The sequence below is a fragment of the Musca domestica genome, unplaced genomic scaffold (genome assembly GCF_030504385.1).
Source record: "Musca domestica strain aabys unplaced genomic scaffold, Musca_domestica.polishedcontigs.V.1.1 46, whole genome shotgun sequence".
NCBI classification, from domain to species: Eukaryota; Metazoa; Arthropoda; class Insecta; order Diptera; family Muscidae; genus Musca; species Musca domestica.
The window spans coordinates 3,874,037-3,899,255 of record NW_026712336.1 but is presented as its reverse complement, the minus strand read 5'-3'; positions in this window follow the sequence as shown (position 1 = coordinate 3,899,255).

Sequence of the window (25,219 nt, the reverse complement as noted above, 5' to 3'; positions counted from 1 at the left end):
GAAATATATCTCGAAGTGTTGAATAGTATTGAGGCTCTAATATACTTTGGAATGCGGAAAAAGGCAGGTCGGAGAAAGGTATTAAAAGCCACCTGCATTTTAGAAGGTTCGTCCCTTTTTCAGCACCTTAGCCGACAATTCCAAAGGCCGAAAATATTGGTAGTTTTCAATGACATCCTTTCGAAATTGGGCATTATATTTCCAAATAACATTTTCTAATGTTTTTTTTTTTAAACAAGATAATAAGCCGTAAGTTCGGCCGGGCCGAACTTTGAATACACTCCACCATTTGGAACGAATTTGGCAATTTTCAAAAAAAAAAACTCCGTTAAAAATGCTGTTAAAATCTAAAAAATACCGATTGTAGCCGTTATATAAGGGTCTATACGACGACGTGGACCTACATCATCAAAATATATACCAAAACGTGGATCTGCACAGACAATTTTCTGTCATAGGCTGTAGTATCCATTACGAACTTCAAATACCAAATTTGAAGCAATTCCGGTGAATTATGTCGCTATAATTATCAAAATACCGAATATCGGGAGGATCCGTTATATGGGGGCTACACGAAGACGTGGACCTGAACAGACACTTTCTGGCTAAGGCTGTAGTATCCATTACGAACTTCAAATACCAAATTTAAAACAATTCCGGTGAATAATGTCGCTAAAATCATCAGAGTACCGAATATCGGAAGGTGCCGTTATATGTGGGCTATACAAAAACGTGTACCTACATGGTCCATTTTCAATACCAAAAGCCAGACATAATTTACATTTGGGTAAAATTTTATCAACCTATTTCGTTTCGTTCGGAAGCTAGAGTGATTTCCATAGACGGTTTGACGGACAGAGGACGGACATAGAATTTTATGCTGATCAAGAATATGTATACTTTGTGGGATCTAAAATGTATACTTCGAGGTGTTACAATCGGAATGACAAACTCAATATACCCTCCAAATTACTACGAATCGCTAAGAACAAACGGCAATCTTGCGACAGCTCCGACCATTGATGTTTGCTGGGTTATTAATTGATCTTCATTGTCGTGCCCATCAGAGACGGTATTTATGTGATGACAACAACATTCAATATTATCATCATCGTCATCATCGGTAGGTAGCCAAACATCTGAAATAACAACAAAACTAAAAAATATTGCCGGCTTGTCTTCATACTTTAATACCTTTTTGCAACTGCAGAAAAAAAAAGACTGCAATAACAACAACGGAAGAAGCAACAACACTTCGAATAAGCATTCTGTTTTTGGTTCTCTCATTGGAGCTTCTTCTTTTAACAAACAGCCTTCTTTTTGTCCACCACACAAACCAACAAACCTATATAGGTTCTCTCAAAAGTCCACCATCCATTTGTTGCATTCAAACAACAAAATTGCGATCGTTTTGTCATAATAAGACATTTTTGATGAAGAATTCCCTCCCGTTTTTTTTTTCTTTATTTCCTTCCACAGCGCTGTCATTTGGCATTTTGTTCTTTATTGCTTGGCGATTTCATTTCAAAGTTTCAGTTTTTTTATAGTTTGACTTGGTTCATGCGTCTGATGACCATCATGGCTTGTTTGGTATTTTGAAAAAAAAAATTCATTTCGTTTTCGTTAAAATGTCCAACCACCAGGGGAGCCAAGCCAGACATTCATATTTTACACAAAAAGTTTATTGAATCTAATAAACATAAAGAAATGTTGTGTTTCTTATAAAAATGAAAAAAAAAAACATTGTGAAAAAATATTTGGAACGCAACATCAAAGTAAATGCTGTGAAATTATTTCGGTTGAATTTTATTTTCACAAATATTTCCGTTTTTTGTTTTGACAAATTCTTTAAGGGCTAACATCTCAAATGACATCATTTTTGTTAAATGTTAAGAATTTGAGTTTTTAAATTTAAGTATGAGTAATAAAAGATATGGTTTCAGATTTCGTACAAAAAGTAAAGGTGTACATAACTAGAAATTTAGAGGCTCTAAAACAAGATCGAACTATTTCCTTTTGCACTTTACATCATTGGGCAGTAGTAATTGGTGACGGGCAGCTTTACATCCTATACGAAGGCCCCTAGCATGTAGTCCTTGTAGAGAAATTTTTTGTAAACTCATTTGTTATACCCTCCATCAAAGTTTGGATGGCATAATAAGATTTTCTTGTTCCGTTTGTAACACCTCCGTCTGTGCATCTGTTCGTCTGTGGAAATCACTATAGAACAAAATCAAGTATGTTGGTAAACTTTTACTCAGATGTGTGTTGAGTCTGCAGAACTTTTGGAATTGAAAATGGGCTAAGTAGGTATAAGTCTTGGTATAGCTCTCATATAACCGACAGAGTTTTTTTGGGTTTTGATCCCGAATTTCCTGTTGCATTATATAAGAAATATCCTTGCATAAAACTTCAATATAGGTCTAAGTTTTGGTACAGTCCCCATATGAATGTACCTCTCGATATTCTGTATTTTGATGATCTATGTCACACTTTTCACCGAAAGTGTTTGAAATTTGAAGTTATGACAGAAAATTGGTTATACGGGATGAGGTCTTCGTATAGGCCCCATAATTTTAGCAACATCATCCACCGGAATTGTTACAAATTTCGTATTTGAAGTTCCTAATGGGTACTACTATCTTTGACAGAAAATTGCCTTTCCAGATCGAGGTCTTTATATAGCTCCCATATGGCGGTACCGCCCTATATTCGGTATTTTTTTTTTCGATCGGTCCCAACGCCACACTCACCCGCCCCTGCCGACCGAGGGGGCCACCTCCCAATTACGTAGGGAGCGCGTACACCCCATAGTCCGAACTATGGAGGGTTAGTGCGTTAGGGAAACCAGCTACAGTTATACATCAGCCGGTTGTTTAAATTCACAAATAAAGACAACACACAGGAAATAAAACAACATATAACAGATAAGAGTAGAGAATCTGGCAACTACTTGCTTTAATACTAAAGATGTAAAATAGTGTGTTTAATGACATGCATAGGGTCTGTCAATGATATCTCGTTATATAATTTGTTGTAGATATCACATAAAGACCTCATAGGATTATAAGATTCATAATTGGATTTAGCCAAGCAAAGTTTAAGTGGTATGTAATTTCGAGTATTACGAGCAGGAATATTAAAATTTAATTCACCGGTTAAAAACTGTGAATCGATTTCGCCACGCAAACGTTTTATAATAAATAAAGCTCTTAACATTAAACGTCTCTTTTCCAGTGTCGGAAGATCAATTTGTTTTAGGCGATTCTCATATGGAGGAAGTGTATCATTTATATCCCATCCTAATCCTCTGAGAGCAAATAAAAGAAATTGGGTTTGTACTGATTCCAATTTAGCAGAATATGTTTTGTAAAAAGGACTCCACAATACGCAACCGTATTCTAAAGTGGGCCGAACCAAACTAATAAATAAACGCTTAGTCACATAAGGATCGTCAAATTCTTTTGACCATCTTTTTATAAAACCCAGCAATGACTTGGCTTTATTTACACATGAATCAATATGCAAATTAAAACGCAATTTATTGTCTAAAATTACACCAAGATCAACGAATGAGTCTACATTGTCCAATTTGTAAGAACCAATGAGGTAATCACTTTTAAAAGGTTGTGTTCTAAACAAAGACAGTTTTTTACATTTCTTGAGATTAAGCGTCATACCATTAGCACTGCACCAATTAACAAGGCAGTAGATATCATGTTGCAAGTTAAGGGAACTAATGTGAGAGTCCATATTACAAAAAAGTTTGACATCATCAGCAAACATTAGGATCTTAGAGTAACGTATAACCGTTGGAAGGTCATTTAGATACAATACAAAAAGTAGAGGACCTAAATGGCTACCCTGGGGGACACCATAGTACATAGTTATCTGTTTAGAAAGAACATTATTGAAAGAAACTCTCTGTGTACGCCCTTGCAAATAAGATGATATCCATGATAAAAATAATGTTGCGAAACCCATTTTGTCAAGTTTATGTAATAATAATAAGTGATCCATTTTGTCAAAAGCCTTACAGAAATCAGTATATATAATATCAGTTTGGCATTTTATTGAAAACCCCCTGTGTACATAACATATAAGTTCTAATAAATTAGTTACAGTTGACCTACCCTTTACAAATCCATGTTGGTAAGGCGATATTATAGACGAAACAAAGTGCGTTAGTCTACGCGAGACTAAAAACTCATACAATTTCGGTATTGCACTTAATTTTGCAATACCCCTATAATTTTCGACGACACTTCTATTATCAGCTTTATGCAAAGGAATAATAAAACTAGATCGCCATACTTGAGGAAAATAACCAGATGTCAAAGAATAATTAAATATAGTGGTTAGAGGTAAATAAAGCTCATATGCGCATGACTTTAAAATGTAAGCAGGTACTCCATCAGGACCAGGGGAATTACTACTTTTTAACGATAGAAGATGATTTGATGATTTAAGCGACGTTATTCACCGGAATTGTTTTAAGTTTCGTACAACATATACAAGTCCATGTCTTCGTACAGACCCAATTATAGCGGTAGAGTCCTACATTCAGTATTTTTATGATTTTAACAGTATTTTTCAACGGATTTGTAAGATCATCGGACTCTAATTTTACATTTTATATGAGAGGCAATTTTTCAAAATGTTGACCCTTTGTGGGGGAGTACCTTAAGGGGATATCCTGTGTTGATAGAAAAATTGAGAAGGGAGAAATTTGAAGACAATTGGACTTAATTATTTATTTTATTTTTTCTTTGTGGGAATGATGCTTGACGGAGTGGACCGATATATTCCATTTCTGTACCTGACCGAATACTGATAATGATGCACAAAATTGAGCGAACCTTTCTTGTTTTATAAGGCAAATTATTTTCTGTGAAAAGTTTGTACTTTTGTGAGGGCGGTACCAAAATGAGTGGATCGATATTGCCAATCTCCGAACCCGATCTAAGTTTGATAATAATATTATGATGTGTCTAGTATGGACCAAATCGGATACTCCCTTCGAGAGTTATCGTGCGCTCCAGCCAGCCAGACAGACGGATACCCTTAGATCGACTCCAAATGTCCTTAAACAGATTTGGACGAAAGAGACCTAGGGCCTAGACCGTTATTTCGATGAGGCACGTTTTGGCCGTATCAAATTATATATACCCTCTCAGCCATATGGCATAATATATCTAATTCTTGAGGGATATTAAAATAAGAACTGATTTATACGTTTTTAGGGTCCTCGTGATAACCAAAAATACCAAAATACAGCTCGATGCATTGGAAATGTCGCCAAAGCATTCACAATCACAGAAATTGACAAATTAATTAATTGGCGTTACATGTGGCCTTGAAAAAAGAATAACTGATATAATCCGTCATGGCTTCTGAGATTCGATATATTGCATGCTGTGTTGGATGCATTCTCGATGGCTTTTAGGACATAAAATTATATACAGAAAGAAAATGGCCAAGATTTAGGAACAGGATAATTTGATCGCCAAATAATTCATATTTTAGTGAATTCTGCAGGAAATATGCAAAAGGAAAAATATTCAATAATCAGTTTTAGTTGAACATTACAAAATACTGAAGAGATACTGTTCAAGTGATTTAGAGCCTGGCAACAAATATTCGAACTGATATCATGAAGTTTAAAGGTTGAAATTAAAACCTATCAGTTAGTAACTCAGACGGTCATTCTGACTTGTTTTATGATTATTTAAAATTTTAACTATTTTGGGGGACCCTTTGTGGGGGAGTTACTAGAAGGATTATACAGATTAATGCCATATTAACTTTAGATCTATGGCTGAAAGTAATATTGAAGTTTGAAGAAATCGCAGACTTCAAAATATTTATGCTTTTTTGGGGAAGTACCAGTAGGCCGACTAGACTCATATTCAGACTAGATTTAAAGTAATCAGAAGAAGTGCGTCTTGCTATGTCAAATAATTTTTATACCCTCAACCAAAGTATAGAGGGTATATTAAGTTTGTCATTCCGTTTGTAACACCTCGAAATATATATGTATTTTAGACCCCAAAAAGTATAGATATTCTTGATCAGCATAATATTCTATGTCGATTTAATAATATCCGTCTGGGGAAATCACTCTAACTTCCGAACAAAATAAGGTAATGTATATTATGTCTGCAGGATTTTTGGTATTGAAAATTTGCCATGTAGGTCCACGTCTTCGTATAGCCTCCATACAACGGTACCCCCGATATACCGTATTTTGATGATTTTAGCGACATTATTTACCGGAATTATTTAAATTTTTGTATTTGAGGATCGTAATGGATACTACAGCCTATGTCAGAAAATTGTCTGTGCAGACTTATGAGAAAAGTATGGAGGTCCACGTCGTCCTATAGACCCTAATATACGGCTTCGATTGATATATTTAAGATTTTAACAAAATTTTTAATGGATTTTAATTTTTTTTAAAAATTGCCAAATTTGTACCAAATGGTTCGGCCCGGCCGAACTTACAGCTTTTTTACCTGTTATTTTAAAAATGTATTCAAAATGTGAACCCTTTGGTAGCGAGATACAAGAAGGAGTTGACTGATATTGCTAATCTCCGAAATCCATCTAAGTGTTTGAAATATGGTGCCATGTACCAAGTTTGGACCAAGTCGACAGACGGACATCTTTATATCGACTACAAATGTCCTGACACGGATTTCGTCGAAGGGGTCCCATTGAAAGAGTCCTACTATTTTGGTGAACCACATTTTGGCTTTTCAAATTAAATGCATCCTCAGCAGGCATATAGGAACCTACTCTGCTCTTTATACAACTTGGTGGAAGCAATTCCATGTATTCGATCTGAAATCCTAGAAGTTTATCTAGATTCACATGAATTTATATGTCATTATTTAAGTTTTTCGTTTTCACTTGGAGAAGTTCTTACGAATGCAGTGTAGTGACCTGCGGTCTTTTCAGACATCGACTTAGACAACATATATTTATATGCATAAACAACTTCATATTTATAACAACAATTTGTCGCATTGCTACGTTTTTTGACATTTACAAATCTCCAGAACAAATGCATCCGCTGGGCTAAGAGAGAGAAACATTGACAAACTATTGTAATTTGTATGCATTAACGTTGAACATATAAATAAATTTTTCATAAAAGAATTTGCAATAAATTAAAATTGAAACAAACATATCATAAAATATGCAAATGCAGATGCATATGCAAAGCCAGGGACGGCATGGGACATGGCAAAAGATGCATCTTGCTTCATACAACATTAATTACAAAAATTACATTAGCATAAATTAATAACCAACACTTTTTCTTTCGCTCTTAGATGGATGTCATAATTTTTATGTGTCTGGGCGAAATAGGCGAATTGGACGAAATGGAGTGCTTTGGAGTGGTGGTGAACAGAAAAATTGCACACCATGTCCATAGTCATAGCCAAGAGCAATTAAGACAGATTTCTTGACGCCTCACCAAGTAGCAGACAACAACAGAAACAACAACACCACCACATGTTAGAAGATTTTGATGTAAGTGTGGAAATGAGCGACTGACTCCTTGCATTGCCATCTTTGGCATGGGCCCCGAGGCCAACTAAACAACCGGCAACCAGTACATCAAATAATCAACACCACAATTAAGAAGACTCGACATTGTGGCGTATACAAATTACAATTATTTCTTTCATTCTTCTCTTCTATTTTTTTCGAATTTTCTTGTTGCTATTTTTTGATTAGCTTCAGCAGCTAAGTAAAAGTGATGAAATTAATGCATTTTCCACAATTTATTTTCTAAAAAAAGAGAAAAAATGAATGAAAGCTTTTGCTGATAAAATGTTAGCCATAAAATACTCCAACGCGTGGTTGTTAAAATCTTTGCTCTTCAGAATTTCGCAATTGATTTGCTATTACCACTCCGAATAGGTGGATGTTGAATTGATGGCAATAGACACGTTTTAGACATAAAAAATTGAAGAGCCAACGCATATGACTATTTGGATGAATGGTAAAATGGACCACAATGTTTTAATGACATTTCCTTATATCTGGTTTGTGAATGGAGCTACCGAGTAACCGGGAGAGAAATCTTTAATGGGTATAAAAATAAATTTAAATGATTGTCTGAAAATTGTGTATTACGTTTTTGAGGGGTTCTAATGTCAAATTCGATGGAATATATACATAGCTTTGTCTGAACCGATTTTGAATAAAATGCATAAAACATATAGTATACATTTGATGTACAAGTGGAAAGTAAAATCGGCCAAGATATATATGGGAGTTAGAAGCAAATCTGAACCAATTTTAGCAGAATTCTTGAGCCTTTCTCACATTTTGGCGTTTGGTGTAAAAAATAAATTTGAACACGCTCTACAATGTTGCAATGGCAATATCGTTCCAAAGCAGGTTCAAACCTCTAAAAAACCTATACAAAAAAACTGTTTTAAAAAATTTTGATTTGAAATGCAGACATACAGGGTGAGATAAAAAACTGCAACAAAGTCAAACGTCATAACTTTTAATTTTTATACCCTACAACACTATGTGTTGGGGGTATTATAAGTTTGATTGGGCCAAAAATTATGTAACACCTCGAAATATTGGTTTCCAACATAGGAAAGTGTATGGATCTTCCTATCTCGCCGAGCTGAGTCAATCTAGCAATGTATGTCCGTCTGTCTGTCCATGTTAATTTGTAATCACTCTACAGGTCGCAATTATGGACCGATTTTCACGAAATTTAGAATGGAGGTGGGGGTTGGGCCAGAATCGAACCCTATTGCTTTTGGAGATGATATAATATTTAGGGGTTGAAGTGGACCAAAAACTGAAAAATTTCATGATTTTGCAGCTGCTCTATAGGTCGCAATTATAGACAAATCGAAGCGGAAGTTAGCATTGGGCTAGAGCTTAGGGCTGGGCAGAAGCCTTCCAATTTTGATGGTCATCGGGTAATATTTAGTGGCTGAAATAGACCATAATATTTGTATTATATAAAAGTCAAAATTTCTATTTAACCGCGAATATTTTTAATCCCGGCGAAATCACAAATAGACAGACAGGTCAACTCTGACCGTTACGTAGATGCCGATAGTAAATATATCGGATATATAAGCGAAATATATACAATGCATGGTACAATGAAGAGAAGGTAGGTCAACTTTGAAAAAATTGCAAGTGTAGAGTTCTACCTGTTTGGCTTGTAATGTCAGAAATAGTATCAAAACAATAACAAAATCAAACAACTTGTTACATTTATTTTGAATAAATAATTGAAAACCGCGAAAACTGAATGAAAGGTCAACATTTCTTTTCAAAATCATGTTCTATATATCTCTTATGGTTTATTTCGCGACAAAAACTGTAGACTTTGTCGATGCATATGTTGCAATAAGCATTTTGAAAACACCCGAATTTGAATATTTTCTGAACAATTTTTTTGTTATTGAAAAGAAAGCACATACATAAACAAATAAAGATGACACATTAAGCCAAGAAAATAAAAAAATTGAAATCATATGGTATCATAGCCCTACCTAGATATCATTGTACCATGATACAATGTATATATAGAAAGGAAGGGATGTTAGCTAGAATGCTTATATCTCAAGAATGGCTAGACCGGTTTCGACAAATTTTGTCAATTCAGAATGCCCTCTTAACATAAAAGTATAAAATCTAAAAAAATCGCATAAAAATTTGCCTATTATGATGTTAATATAGAGTTTGTAGTATTTTGTGACATTTTTTTAATTTTTTCATATTTTTTATCGCATGCGATTATTTCAATTTGACTTATAATATTGAATTGTACATTTTGTAATTTCTTTCATTTTACAACACAGGTTGGGGTTTTTATATACAGATTGCAATTATCCTCACGAAAAAAGTAGGGTTAGGCTTAGAATGGCTAGGCCTATTGTTTTCAAAGATGTCCGCAATATATTTAGGGGTTGAAATGGACCAACAACTAAAAATGTTCCTGATTTTGCAACCTTTACAAAGTTAACAAATTGAATCTCGCATGAAGATAGAGTTTAGGACAGCGGGTAGAATGGAGCACTACTTTTGTGTGTAAAAATACCAACATTACTTACAGGCGATATCCGAAGTACACAAAAGGTGAACTTCTGGCTTGTTTATGAAGAATTCTAGCATTTTGGATAACCATTGGTATATGTAGCTGTAAAATGGACCACAACAACTAACAGGATGATGGAGTGCGTAAATATTGGGAAAATGTCCCTGGTCAAAACGCTAAGGGTAATATCTGGGCAGTGCTCCATGACATAATTTCAAAATCGAAATATTCCAAAATGGATTCGGACATAAGGAGGCTTCTAAAATATTGTAGTGTTGTAGGGTATCACATGGTGGGCCCCGCATGACTATAGCCTTTGCTTACTTGTTTTTTAAATGTTACTGAATGAAAGCAAAAATGTCAAATTATAGAATAAATTTAGATTTGTTCGAATTGGTCACCTTTGACAACGAATTATGGCCTTCAAACGCCAATGCAACCGTTCGATACTTCGATATTTTTTTAGTGCCAACTTTACTTTCCAAAATACTCGAGACACAATAGTCTAACGGATTGGTAGCCGCAGATTTTGGTGGCCATTGTGCGCTGGAAATGAAGCGAGGAACCTCATTTTGTAACCATTCTTGGGTGGTGCGTGCTGGCTCCTGTTGGAATATCCATGGTCTGCGGCTAAAATTTTTGCGTGCCCAAGGCTTTAATACACCCTCCAGTATATTTTCGCAATAATATTCGGCATTTATTCTGATGCCACAGTCGATTAATACGAGCGGAGAGCGACCATCGACTGCTTTAGCATCACCATGGCCGGCGTTTTGTTTTGGTGGCCAACCGAAGGTGCACATTTTTTAGCTGACCTCCTTGGCAAGTAAACACGATCATTTTGTTTGTTTACAAATTGCTGGACAACGAATGTTTTCACATCGGAGAAAACCAAATTCGGCAGTTCACCACTTTCGACCAAGCAAAACAACTATTTAGTTATTTTGAGTCTATTTTCTTTCTGTTTCTGTTGCGGTGTAAATTCTTGCACTTTTTGGAATTTCAATGGCTTTACGCCGAGCTCATTTCTCAATATTTGCAGAATGGAATATTGCGATATGTTCAGCTGGCTAGGATTTGGATATAGCTCCCATATATATGCTTAATCCGATTCCAGGTTGTTTGTGCAAATAATGGCTAATATCAGACCAAATGAAGTGAATTTCAGGACGTGCATTTCCATTTTGTGGAATTCGGCTCTCTCGCAGTGATATCCTACACTCTATAGCAAAGTTATTTGGTATAAAAGATGAAAATGTTTCCGTTAATTTTAGTGAAAATCGATTCAGAATTGGATATTCCTCCCATATATTAGTTCCCTCTGAAACCAAACTATAACTGCTCTACAGCCAAATATTGATAGGTAGTATGATCTACTTCAAATAAATTATTTTGTTACGGAGCTCTACTAAATTTGCATAGTTATGTAGGGTATCATATAGTCGACCCAGCCCGACTTATGGCTTTTCCTTACTAGTTTGAGGTAAGAACGTTTCATGCATAAGGGGAACAAAGTCTGCCAATTTACGGCAAATTCGGGTAAAAAAACACCCAAAAACCTTAAATCTAAAAAGTCCTGCAGACCTACAACACATCTGAGTAAAATTGTATCAACTTACTTCGTTCGGATGCTAGAGTGATTTCGGCAGACGATCGGATATATCTAAATCGTCAAAGAATTTTATGCTCATCAAGAATACATATACTTTATGGGTCTAAAATGTATATAGCGAGGTGTCACAAACGGAATGACAAACTTAGTACAGCCTGCATACTATGGCGGAGGGTTTAAAAAGCCTTATGCAAATAATGCGGAACGGGTGTAATTTCGGTCTTCTATTTCTCATTTTATTATTAAACAAATAAACCTTTCATTGTAGGAGATTCTCGGTTAAACACCCCCCCCCCAAATTTCATGCTATCATATGACAGATTTATTAAAATTACGTTCCGCTTAATCTTCAACTTTGCACAAATTGCCGTGAAATTCCATGCATTAATTTGTCATCTTAATTATGGATGACACCTTAACAATATCCTTAATCTCATCAATTATTGTTTTGCAATGGGAAATTATGATAATTGTATGGCAGACAAGTGTGTGTGTGTGTGTGTACCACACCCACTGAATGCAATATGTTGCTGCTGCTGCACGGACCACAGTTCAAACATGCCACCACAAGCCTAAACATAGAAGATGGGTGCGGGAGGGATGTTCATAAATTCCAATCTAATATTTGCCGAATACAAATACAATTAATTAGATTAATATTGGAAAATTAGGTAGCCATGTGGTTAAGACACTTTATCAATTAAAATATTTGGCAAGGTTTCCCTCAGGCCTCGCCACCTCTCTGTCATGGTTTCTTGGCTATGCCACAAATCCTATTTTGCCTTTCTTGCTCATTTGCCTCTGAATGTATTTGTTTGCTGTTTCTGCTTTGAGGAAAATCGATAACCATATTTACACATTAATTTTTGTCATTCTGTCGCCAGACTCATCTGTTTTGCGTCAAATGAACGAACGAAATGAAGAAATATTATTGTGGTTTCCGAACCTCATTAGCATAAAATGTGCTACAATTAAATGGAATTTTACTATTTCCAAACTGCGCGCAGAGAGTAAAAAATATATAGCCATATTAATAAAGATAATATTAATACAATGTGTTGACGAAATAATACCACTCATAGCCACCCATCCAACCCCTGCAACGCCGCCCATGGCCATTTAGAGTTTTGTTACAACAAGTAATTAGCCTTGGAGTATTTGGTATTCAAATTTATGATTATTGTCTCCCAAATGTCACCGACAGCGTAAGTGCGAAGTGATGGCATGGAATGTCATGGCATAATAAAATCATTTCACACTTGATGAGGTTTTCCGCTAAATTAATAAATTTAATTTCTATAATGTTTTTTTCAGTTCTAGTTTGAAATTATGTTGGATATATTCATATTTATTGTGTAATTGAAATTTCTGAAAAACACATGGCTGAAGTATAAAATTAAATTTGCACAAAAGAATTATTTGGCGTTAAAAATGTGGAATTAATCGAATAAGAGTAGATAATGTAGATAGTAGAACTTTTTTTCAATATTATGATGAAGAGACCATAAAATTATTCAAATATATGAAATAACATAATTTAAGAAAGTAATAAAGTTACTTAATTCGTCTAGGCCTAACTTTAAATATCATCTTCCCTATGGAAGCTTCTTACTAAGGAACTCAAATTAGCCATTTACAGCAAATTTTGCTCCGAAACATGACCAAAACCTTCCAAATACTTCATCATATGAGGGCCATATGAAAATGTGGACTTACAGGGTGAGATGAAAAAACTGCAACCAACTTCAGATTGCTGTCATTTCTAAGCCACTCGTACGACAGCTGTTACAATTATTCCAGTGACAGCTCATTATATATTTTACAAGCGTACAAAAGCATTTTGGTGAAAATTTTCCAGCAAAAAAGATATTCGTGATGGAATTCAATATCAATTTCTATTTGGCTGGAAACCCACAAGTGGCCATCGTTAAGGTGCTCCAGCATTTAAATGTGAATATATCTCTTTTGTCTCGTACCATCTTTTGTATCTCATAACATCAGCAGAAATGGTTCGAAAGGTAAAGAAGCGACTTAATCGAAACCCGCGTCGCAGTGGCTGAAAAATGGCTCCAGAGCTGAACAAATCGCAATATTCCATTCGGCAAATCTTGAAAAAAATGAGCTCGGGTAAAGCCATTGAAATTCCAAAAAGTGCATAAACTTACACCGCAACAGAAAGAAAATAGACTCAAAAGAGCTAAAGAGTTGCTTCGCTTGACTGAAAGTGGTGAACCGCCGAATTCGGTTTTCTACGATGAGAAAACATTCGTTGTCCAGCAGTTTGTAAACAAACAAAATGATCGTGTTTACTTGCTAAAAAGGTCAGCTGAAAATGTGCACCTTCGGTTGACCACCAGAACTCAAGCCCCGGTCATGGTGATGGAGTGGGTCGCCATAACAGCCGATGGTCGCTCTCCCCTCGCATTAATCGACCGTGGCATTAGATTAAATGCCGAATATTATCGCGAAAATATTCTGGAGGGTGTACTAAGCATTGGGAACGCAAACATTCTGGCCGCAGACCTTGACAGGACTCAGAACCATCGCACTCAGCACGCTCCACCCAAGAATAATTACAAAATTTCCATTACACAATGGCCACCAAAATCTCCAGATACCAATCCGTTGGACTATTGTGTCTGGAGTATTTTGGAATGCAAGGTTGGCACTAAAAACTACCAATGTGTCGATCACCTCAAGCAAGCGCTTCGACGGGAACGGGCCAAATACCGCAGAGCAATATTCGGGCAGCGTGTAACGGTTTCATTGGCCGTTTGAAGGCCATAATTCGTGCCAAAGGTGACCAATTCGAACAAATTTAAATTTAAAGCCTTTTTCGAAATTTTTTCTTTCATTCAATAAAATTTAAAAAAAAAAATTATGGCATTTGACTTTGTTCCAGTTTTTTTTTATCTCACTCTGTAGTTTGAAAAATGTCAAAGTAGATCTTTTCACCATAAGAATATAAAATTAACCATTTTTTTTAAATTGTAAAAAAAAAAAATCGGCCCAGGGATTATAGTAAAAATGCCAAAAATTTCCGCCATTCAGAAGGGACTACTCCTTCTGGCACTTGTCCAAAGTGTTTAATAATGATGAAGAGAAAATGCGAAATGAGAATTTAATTACGTCCGAACTCTACGCGTCCCGATATTTCTATCATTAAAAGATCGGGTGTGAATGTGAAATATATCGGTCCCCTCCTTCTGGTACATCCTCCACAAATGGATCAACATTTTGAATAACTAAGATGGCTATAAAATGCGAAATAAGCATCTAATTTTTTCAATACTTCACAAATTCTAATACCTTAACTAAAACAAGATATTGTGTGAAGATGGTAGATATCGGTCCACTCCTTCTGGCCCACAAATGGGTCAAAACTTTGAATCAAAAAATACGAAATAAACATCCGATTCTCTTCAAAATCTCACACATCCCAATATTTTTACTACCACAAGATATGGTGTGAAGATGATAGATATCGCCCGACCCCCCTGATACCAACCTCATAAAAGGGTAACAATTTTCAATATTTATATCTCCCATAACTTTGCAAACAAGCAGGCGATTCTTTTCAAACTGATATGAAAATGTTGTTAATTGTTCTGCTCCTTATGGTATCTCCCCCACAAATCGATAACATTTTTATTAATAATTATTTTAGTACAATACGAAATGAACCGATTTTCGGTATTTTGAAGGTTTCTGCCACAATTTCCCAACAAATTAGCTGAAAATTGACATTTGGGATTTCTGAAAGGTCTGTTCTCTCCTTGTGAAAGATATTCGAGGTTCACTGATTGGTATAGCCCCCTTATAACGGTAGCTCCTGATTTTCTATATTTTGAAGGTTTCTGATACCAATTGGAAGATAATATGGTGTTCGCTATTTGCGTTATAGTTCGGCCCGGCCGACTTTAAAGCCCTTTTTTGAGTTGGACGAAACCGTTTTTAATAGTCCCTGGCCAAAATGTACGCATATTTCAATAACTTCAAGGGGTTTTTCGTATACCTCATTTAAAAAATCATAAATTTTCAAAATGCTGTACTTCATGCACTTTCTAGTCATTTTCTTTGTAGGAGTACTTTCACGACGCAAAAATCCTGGATTTTGTTAGAAAATGTTTTAAGACCTCCGAAAAATTAAGAAACAATTCCTATTCAAGACCTTCATTACCAAAAATTTATGAGAACTTTCTGGCAAACAATATTTGGAACAAAAAAAAAAAAAAAAAAAACCATTCAAAATGTGATTGAAGTAGGAGTTCGCATTCCCTTTCCCTTTTGTGAAATCCTAAAGGGACCAGCCTTGTTAATTTTCTTCACCTCTCTCACCGAAATAAACTGAAATATGCCAATGGTATAATTGCCCAATGTGAATCAGGAGATACTTCTCCATTTTTCAATTCAAAAACATCCTTTAAGCGACCCACATATTATTTCCTTGCAGATGACTTGGCATACCTTAAATGTGATTTATAACATTTTACATGCATGTGTGCGAACAATTTACAACAATGTGTGCAAATATAAAACAATTTGAGTACCTTTGTATGTGTATGGTTAGATAAGATGCATGGATGTGGTACATTTCAGCAATACAAACTTACATATTGTGTTACAGGTAGACAAATTAAAATGTCACTGGCATAACAAGGGCATTTCCTGCCAAAACACAATGTACAGGAATATCTTGAATGATAGATAATTTAGACAAGGGAATATATATATAAAATTATATGATAAAATATTTTAAATTAGAGATATATTTAAAAACACTTAAAACACTATTTACGAAGCTTCCAAAATGAATAAATCCGAACAGAACCAACTTATAACCAGTAAATAAAGTCGAAAAGTCGGATAGGGCCGACTCGCCTTTGTATGTTTAGCAGAGCTTCACATAACAAATAAAACTTCTATGGGGTATTTGTGAGAATTAAATCATACCAACTATGTTTGAAATTATAATTTTAAGTCTAAAGGATGAATATCATCCTCTGAATCGATTTCCACTAAATTTGAGGAGGCATTTGTGTCTCAGTTGTTATTCATCAAAATCTATCCTATTTAGGCACAATAAACGTGAAATCGGACGAAAATATAGGAGGTATATGAACCGATCTCTGTAAAATTTAACAAAGGTATTTCGATGCTCTATCTGATAGATGGCAGCAAATGTAGTTGTTGAGGAGAGCATTTTACGGGTTAAAGGACAAAATAGGATGAAACATACACAGGGAGAGATGAAACAACTACAATTTTTATATATAATTTATTTTTATTTTATTTTTTTAAATTTTATCGAATGAAAGCAAAAAATGTCGGAAATAGCATCAAATTTTGCAATAAGTTTAGATTTGTTCGAATTTGTCAACTTTGGCATTCAAGCGGCCAATTAAACTGTCACACGCTGCCCGAATGTTGCTCTGCAGTATTTTGGCACATTCCCGGCGAAGCGCTTGTTTGAGGTGCTTTCTTGCTTTCCAAAATACTCCAGACACAATAGTCCAATGGACTGGTATCCGGAGATTTTGATGGCCATAGTGCGCTGGAAATGAAGCGAGGAACCTCATTTTGTAACCATTCTTGGGTGGCGTGAGCTGAGTGCGATGGTGCTGAGTCCTGTTGGAATGTCCACGGCCTGCTTGCGTGCCAAAGGCTTTAATGCACCCTCCAGAATATTTTCGCCATAATATTCGGCATTTATTCTGATGCCACGGTCGATTAATACGAGCGGAAAGCGACCAGCTGCTGTTATGGCGCCTCACACCATCACCATGACCGTCGCTTGAGTTCTGGCGGCCAACCGAAAGTGCATATTTTCAGCTGACCTCTTTGGCAATTGAACACGATGATTTTGTTTGTTTACAAACTGCTGGACAACGAATGTTTTCTCATCGGAGAAAACCAAATTCGGCAGTTCACCACTTTCGGTCATGCGAAGCAATTCTTTAGCTCTTTTGAGTTTATTTTCTTTCTGTTGTGGTGTAAATTCTTGCACTTTTTGGAATTTCAATGGCTTTACCCCGAGCTCATTTTTCAATATTTGTTGAGGTCACGAGCCATTTTTCGGCCACTGCGACGCGGGTTTCCATCAAGTCCCTTCTTTACTTTTCATCCATTTCTGCTGATGTTGCTGTTTTTTTCCATCAACTTCCTTGACATCGGGATACGCTACTAGTATCACGGTAACGAGCGATGGTACGAGACACAAAAGATTTATTCACTATTAAATGCTGGAATGCTCTAACAATAGCTACTTGTGGTTTTCCAGCCAAATATAAAGAAATCACACTATCACGCTTGAATTCCATCACGAATAACTTTTTTTCTGAAAAATTCTCACAAAATACTTTTGTACGCTTGTAAAGAATATAATGAGCTGCCACTGGAATAATTTTAACAGCTGTCGGACGAGTGGCTTAGAAATAACAGAAGTCTGATGTTTGTTGCATTTTTGTCATCTCACCCTGTATATGGGACCTATACCTATATCATAACCGATTTCTACCAAATTGAATACACCTGCTTCCAAGCTAAATTCATTCGTATGTGCCAAATTCTATTCAATTCGGGCTTATATTACGATCTCAATAAAATTGGCAAAGTTATTTCTTAGCTGTATTTGATATATTTAACCGAATATAGTTGTTACGAAGAGCATATTACGGCTGCGGAAGAGAAAAATATGAAATCGGATGTTTAATATTTATTGTAGCTAAAGCTATATCTGAACCGATTTCGATCAAATTTGTCGTACTTATTTCCAGGCTCAATTTGGTCTGCGGAGGACACATACATCAAATCGGATGAACATTTATATGGGAGCTTTAGCTATATCGGAACCGATTGCGATCTAATTTTTCGTACTTATTTCCAGGCTCAATTTGGTCGTACGTGGCATTTCCATGATATTTGGTTCAATATTACACGTTTGGTACACAATAAAAGGCAAATCGGACGAAGATATATTTGGGAGCTTTAGCTAAGTTTTGACCTATTATCTCCAATTTCCATAGGGTTCGTCCTTGGACCAAACAAATATTTTGTGCAAAGTTTCATCTTGATCGTACTTTGACTTGTACTTTGTTTACAAAAATACATGGACAGGGTTCGTCCTCTGACCAAACAAATATTTTGTGCAAAGTTTCATCTTGATCGGATAATAAATGCGACTTGTACTTTGTTTACAAAAATACACGGACAGACCGACGGACGGACATACGGACAATCGACTCAGAATGGGATTCTATGCAGATCATCAAAAGGAACTATGGGTCTATCTCGTTTCCTTTTGCCTGTTACAAACAAATGCACAAAGACATAATACCCTGACCACCTGGTGGTGTAGGGTATAACTATAAATATAAGGCCAAATCCCGAATATGGGGACATAATGTCCTAATTATAAAGTAATATTTTTGTTCCAAATAATTTAAAATAATCGATTTTAAAAGTTATCGATTCATTAACTCTTTGGTATAAGCATTAGTATAAATGGCTTGGCATTTAACTTTTAATTAATGACTTCGAAGTCAATATATTTTTTATATACACACACATATAAACATACAAATATGTTAACATATCTATAAACTCATTTTTTCCAGATACATAATTTTCAATATATAAATTTGATATAATATCTAAAAAACTCATATGCATTGCCTTAAACCAAAAATGGAAGATCTGTATTTTGCACATAAATATTAAATAGACTTGGTAATAAATTCCATGCGGAGGTAATTAAAGCAATCTTAGGTTGGCCAAAAATTATACATACTTTGTAATGCAGTGTATTAAATATTTACGCACGGGAATGCATGCATGGCATAATTGGCATATAAATTGTATGGCAAAAAGCTAAATTCATATTTGCCACATAATTGCTGGCAAAAACAGCATCTTAATATCGAATTGAATTATTTATGACCGAAACACTTTACGACTTATCGTTTGGCATAAAAATCTCAGACGAAATGCATACTTTTCACACACATAGACACACACAGCGACACACACTCAAATTCGCAATTAGATCATTAAAAATTGATCATATTTCACATTTTCAAGTATCGTTGCTAAAACATCACGAGGAAACTATGCCCAGCCTTGGTGTGAATGTGTGCACACGAGCACACACACACACACACAAATGCACGTCACACGAATCATATTTAAATTTTTAATTATCTCCTGTGAATAGAGTGAAATAAAAATTTTAATTACTTAACATTGATATCATAAATTTATTTTAACGACCTCATTTTGTGTGGCGGAGTATTTAGATGTGTGTTTGTGTGCGGGCGCTTATTGCTCAAAACTATCAAATATCATTTAAGGTGTCAGTGTGTCCTTAGCAGCGTCAATGAGCGATGTGCTGTTTCCAGCATCACCATCATCATCATCATCCTTTCATGCCACAATCTTTTGCCTTATCCTACTCTGGCTGGCTGGCTGATACTGATGAATTCAAAGCGTTTTCTGCCAAACTGAAGAAGAGGTTTGAGTAGAAGTTAAAACTAGCAAACATTTTTAATGAATACTTAACAACATTTTTTTAGTGTTCACAAACCATCGTTTTTATTCTCTGAAATATGTAGAGTATTTACTATCGACAAGACATAGTTAGGGAGTAGGGAAGATAAGTTAGGGGAATAAAAATAAACAGTATTTCCATAAAATATGGGATAATTGGAAACAATTATCCCAGAGCTAAAATAATTTATAGACATGGATCCCATTGCGGTACTAGACGCAAGCCTCCTTGAAGAATATCGATTTCAGAACATTTGGAGTATTTCTGGATATCTGTCGGCCTACCTGTTAGGTAGGCACTGTAACTCTCGAATTAAATATTCCATTACATCAAACTTATATCGAGTTCATCGATGGGCAGCTTTGGCAATAACAAACAACTAAAATAGCAGTAAGTTCGGATGGACCGTACTGTGAATACCCTCCATCATTTAGAACGAACTTGGAAATTTTCAAAAAAATAACATCCGCTAAAAATTCTGTTAAAATCTCAAAACTACCGAACATAGCCCTTATATTAGGGTCCATACGAAGACGTGGACCTGCATAAGCAACTTCTGTCATGAGCCATTACAATATTCAAATACGAACATTGAAAAAAATCCGGTGAATAATACAGCTAAAATGATCAAAATACCGAAAATAGGGAGGTACTGATATATGGGGTCTATGCCTAGACCTGGGTAGAAAATTTTCTGTCATAGACTATAGTTTCCATTACGAACTCTAAATACGAAATTTGAAACAACTCCGGTAAAAAATGTCCCTAAAATCGTTAAAATATTGCATATCGTGGGGGGTACCGATGTATGTGGGCTATACGATATCGTGGACCTATATAAACATTTCTCTTCCAGGGAGTAAAGTGCTTGAAAAGAACTTCTAGAATGGATTTTAAGACAATTCCATTGAAAAATGTAGCTGAAATCCTCAAAATGCCGAACATAGAGAGGTACTGCTATATGGGGGATATTCGACATCGTGGACCTATATAGACAATAATCGTCCAGGAGGTAAAGTACTCAGAAGGAAATCTATTTCTGGATTTTCAGACAATTTCAATGAAAAATTTGGCTAAAGTACTCAGAAAGAACTCCTTTTGTGGATTTCAGACAATTTCATTGGAAAATGTGGCTAAAATAATCAAAATACGGAATATCGCGGGTACGGTTATATGGGGGCTATACGATATCGTGGACGGATATATCCGAAGTCTGATATGTGTAAAATTTTAGATTTCTATCTTTATTCGTTTTGACACTAGCGTGACGGACAAAACGGACGGACAGGGCTAAATGGTCTTATAATTTTACGCTGATCAATTATTGTTTCGATGAGTTACAAACGGAATGTCGAACTTAATATACCCTCCATGCTATATGTGTATGATGGAGGTATAAAAATCTAATATTTCATGAAAGCGAATTAATTAGATTAGAATCGGTATCAATCACAAATCAGGTGAACATGGAAATGGTTAATATAGCTTCCCTCGTGTTGAAGACGTCGGCCCGGCCGAACTTGCTACTTCTGTACTTGTTTTAGTTATAGAATGATTCGGACTTACGACCTTCTGATTGGCCACAGTATCCACTCACGACAGACTCTTTGAAGATTTTGTTTGGATTCGAACCGTCAAACATAGATTTAGTATTCGGACGTTATTGTTATTCATTAATTGGTGAGATAAAATTAGATCAATTTTCCCTGAAAATTCTGTATTGCAGAGTGTATACAATTTTCATTACTAATTCTCCAAAAAGTGGGACATGTGATTACCAAATTTTTGGTGGATTTCAGTCACTGTGAGCCATAGTTAATTGTCTCGAATTCGGAATTACTAATTTCAAAGGGACATTAATTAATTCAATTTTTAGAGAAATCCTAACGACTTCAGTGTCTACGCTCCTGAAATATTTAAACTTATTAGCATCTCAATATTTCTATCATGCAAGCTTTCAAGAATTTCGGAATTTGTTTGATGTTATCCCCCAAATATAGCCAACTTTTCATACTGTTCTCCGCAGCTAACCAAATTTTTGAAAAAGCCACCAGTTTGAATAGCAATAAAAGGCGCTTAAATTACTCCAAACCCAAAGCACACATACACACACACACACCAATCATAAAGGATGGGCTGGCTGGACGGCCTCAGTGTGTTTGTTGCTCGTCTCCATGTCTTCTTTTGCTACTGCATTAAAAGTTACCAACCACACCATAAATTTTCAAGATTAATATGTACGAGTTGCGTTGCTCTCGAAGACGTAGTGCTCAAGTAGGTGTCCTATAAACAAAACACTCCCCAAAACAAGGCTATGGTGGCAGATAATGTTATGGCAAAAAAGCCAAAGAAGAAGACGACTGTGACGACGAAGAATTTGTCCAAAAAAACGAAAAGAAACTCTGAGTAAAAGATGATGTTGACGCTTATGTTGTTATAAAGTATTAAATTACCCAGTGACCTTCACACCTAGAAGTAAAGTTATTTTTTGTGGTCCAACAGCAGAATGTGTAAATTTTTAAATAAACCTGAATAAAATATATTGCTAAAATTTATGAGGTGTTTTTTTTTCGCTTTGGCTATATCTCGTGTGTGTGTGTGTGAGCTTGCATGCGAAATTATTTCCAGTTAATTAAACTGGGACCCAAACAAGCTAACCCAGAGATGTAATTAATTTTTATGGTTCTTTCGGTTTCGTATGTATGACACAATTCTTTTTCTGTTTCAAGGTTAAGTCAGAAGATGCAATGTTTAAATTTGAGTATTTTGAGGTACTCTACATTAATAGGTTTTTTAAATGTAAACCACAAACCTTCTGCATTACCAATATCCAAAAAATATTGTCTGCACTACCGGATTACCGTTCTTGGAAACCACTCTAGCTACCGGATGAAATGAAGTAGGTTGATAGAATTTTACTCAAATGTATATAATTTCTGCAGGACTTTTGGAATTGAAAATAGGTCATATGGGTCAATGTTTTGGTACAGAGATCATATAATGATACCTCCCTATTTTCGGTATTTTGATGATTTAAGCGACATTATTCACTGGAAATAATTAAAATTTGGTATTTTAAGTTCGTAATTATTTGGTATTTTAATTCATCGAATTATTTTTCAAGTTTCGCGTTTTAATACTGTAATGGCTTATGACAAAAGTTGCCTAATATAGGTCCAGGTTTGTTGAATAGACCCAAATATAAGTTCTTTATTCGGTATTTGTAAGATTTTAACAGAATTTTTAACGGATTTTATTTTTTGAAAATTTCCAAATTCGTTGCAAATGGTGGAGGGTATTCAAAGTTCAACAGGGCTGAACAGTGTATACTCTCCCCCATTTGGAACGAATTAAGAAAGCCATTACAATACTCAAATGCGAAACTTTAAAAAAATCGGTGAAAAATGTAGCTAAATTCATCAAAATATAGGGAGGTACTTTTATATGGGGCTTATTTGAAGATCTGGACCTGCATAGACAATTTTTCTGTCATAGACTGTAGTTCCCATTACGAACTCTAAATACGAAATTTGAAACAACTCCGGTGAATAATGTCCCCTAAGTCGTATAAATATTGAATATCGGGCGGCACCGTTGTATGTGGCCTATAACATACCTGCAACAAAGTCAAACGCCATAATTTTTAAATTTTTTAAATTTTATTGAACAAAAGAAAAAAAGGTCGGAAATAGCATCAAATTTTGGAATAAGTTTAGATTTCTTCGAATTGCTCACCTTTGGCACGAATTACGGCCTTCAACCTGCCAATGAAACCGTCACACGCTGCCCGAATGTTGCTCTGCGGTATTTTGGTCCATTCCCGGCGAAGCGCTTGCTTGAGGTGATCGACACTTTGGTATTTTTTAGTGTCAATCTAGCTTTCCAAAATACTCCAGACACAATAGTCCAACGGATTGGTATCCGGAGATTTTGGTGGCCATTGTGCGCTGGAAATGATCGAGGAACCTCATTTTGTAACCATTCTTGGGTGGCGCGTGCTGAGTGCGTGGGTGCTGAGTCCTGTTGGAATGTCCAAGGTCTGAGGCCAAAATGTTTGCATGCCCAAGGCTTTAATACACCCTCAAGAATATTTTCTCGGTAATATTCGGTAATTTTTCTGATGCCACGGTCGATTAATACGAGCGAAGAGCGACCATCGGCTGTTATGGTGGCCCACACCATCACCACGGCCGCCGCTTGAGTTCTGGTGACCAACCGAAAGTGCACACTTTCAGCTGATCTTTTTGGCAAGTAAAGACGATCATTTTGTTTGTTTAAGAACAGCTGGACAACGAATGTTTTCCCATCGGAGAAAAATAAATTCGGCAGTTCACCACTTTCGTCCAAGCGAAACAACTCTTTAGCTCTTTTAAGTCTACTTTCTTTCTGTTGCTGTGTAAGTTCTTGCTCTTTTTCGGAATTTTAATGGCTTTACCCCGAGCTCATTCTTCAATATTTGCCGAATGGAATATTGCGATATGTTCAGCTCACGAGCCATTTTTCGGCCAACGCGACCACCACCGCTGTTTTCTTCCGTCCACTTCCTTGACGTCGGGCTACGCTACCAGTATCAAGGTAACGAGCGATGGTACGAGACACAAAAGATTTATTCACATTTAAATGCTGGAGTGCTCTAACGATAGCCACTTGTGGTTTTCAAGCCAAATATCTGAAATAAGTCACACTATCACGCTTGAATTCCATCACGAATAATTTTTTTCTGGAAAATTCTTACCAAAATGCTTTTCTATGATTATAAAAATGAGCTGTCACTGGAATAATTTTAACAGCTGTCGGACGAGGGATTTAGAAACGACAGCAGCAGTTGTTCGCCGTTTTTCCATCTCACCCTGTATGTATGGTGAAGGGTATAAAAAGCTGCACTAAAGGTAGTAGGGTGTCAATTTGTTGGCAACGCCAAATGTTAACCTTCTTCCTTTTTTATATTTTCAATTTAAACGTCAACTTCATG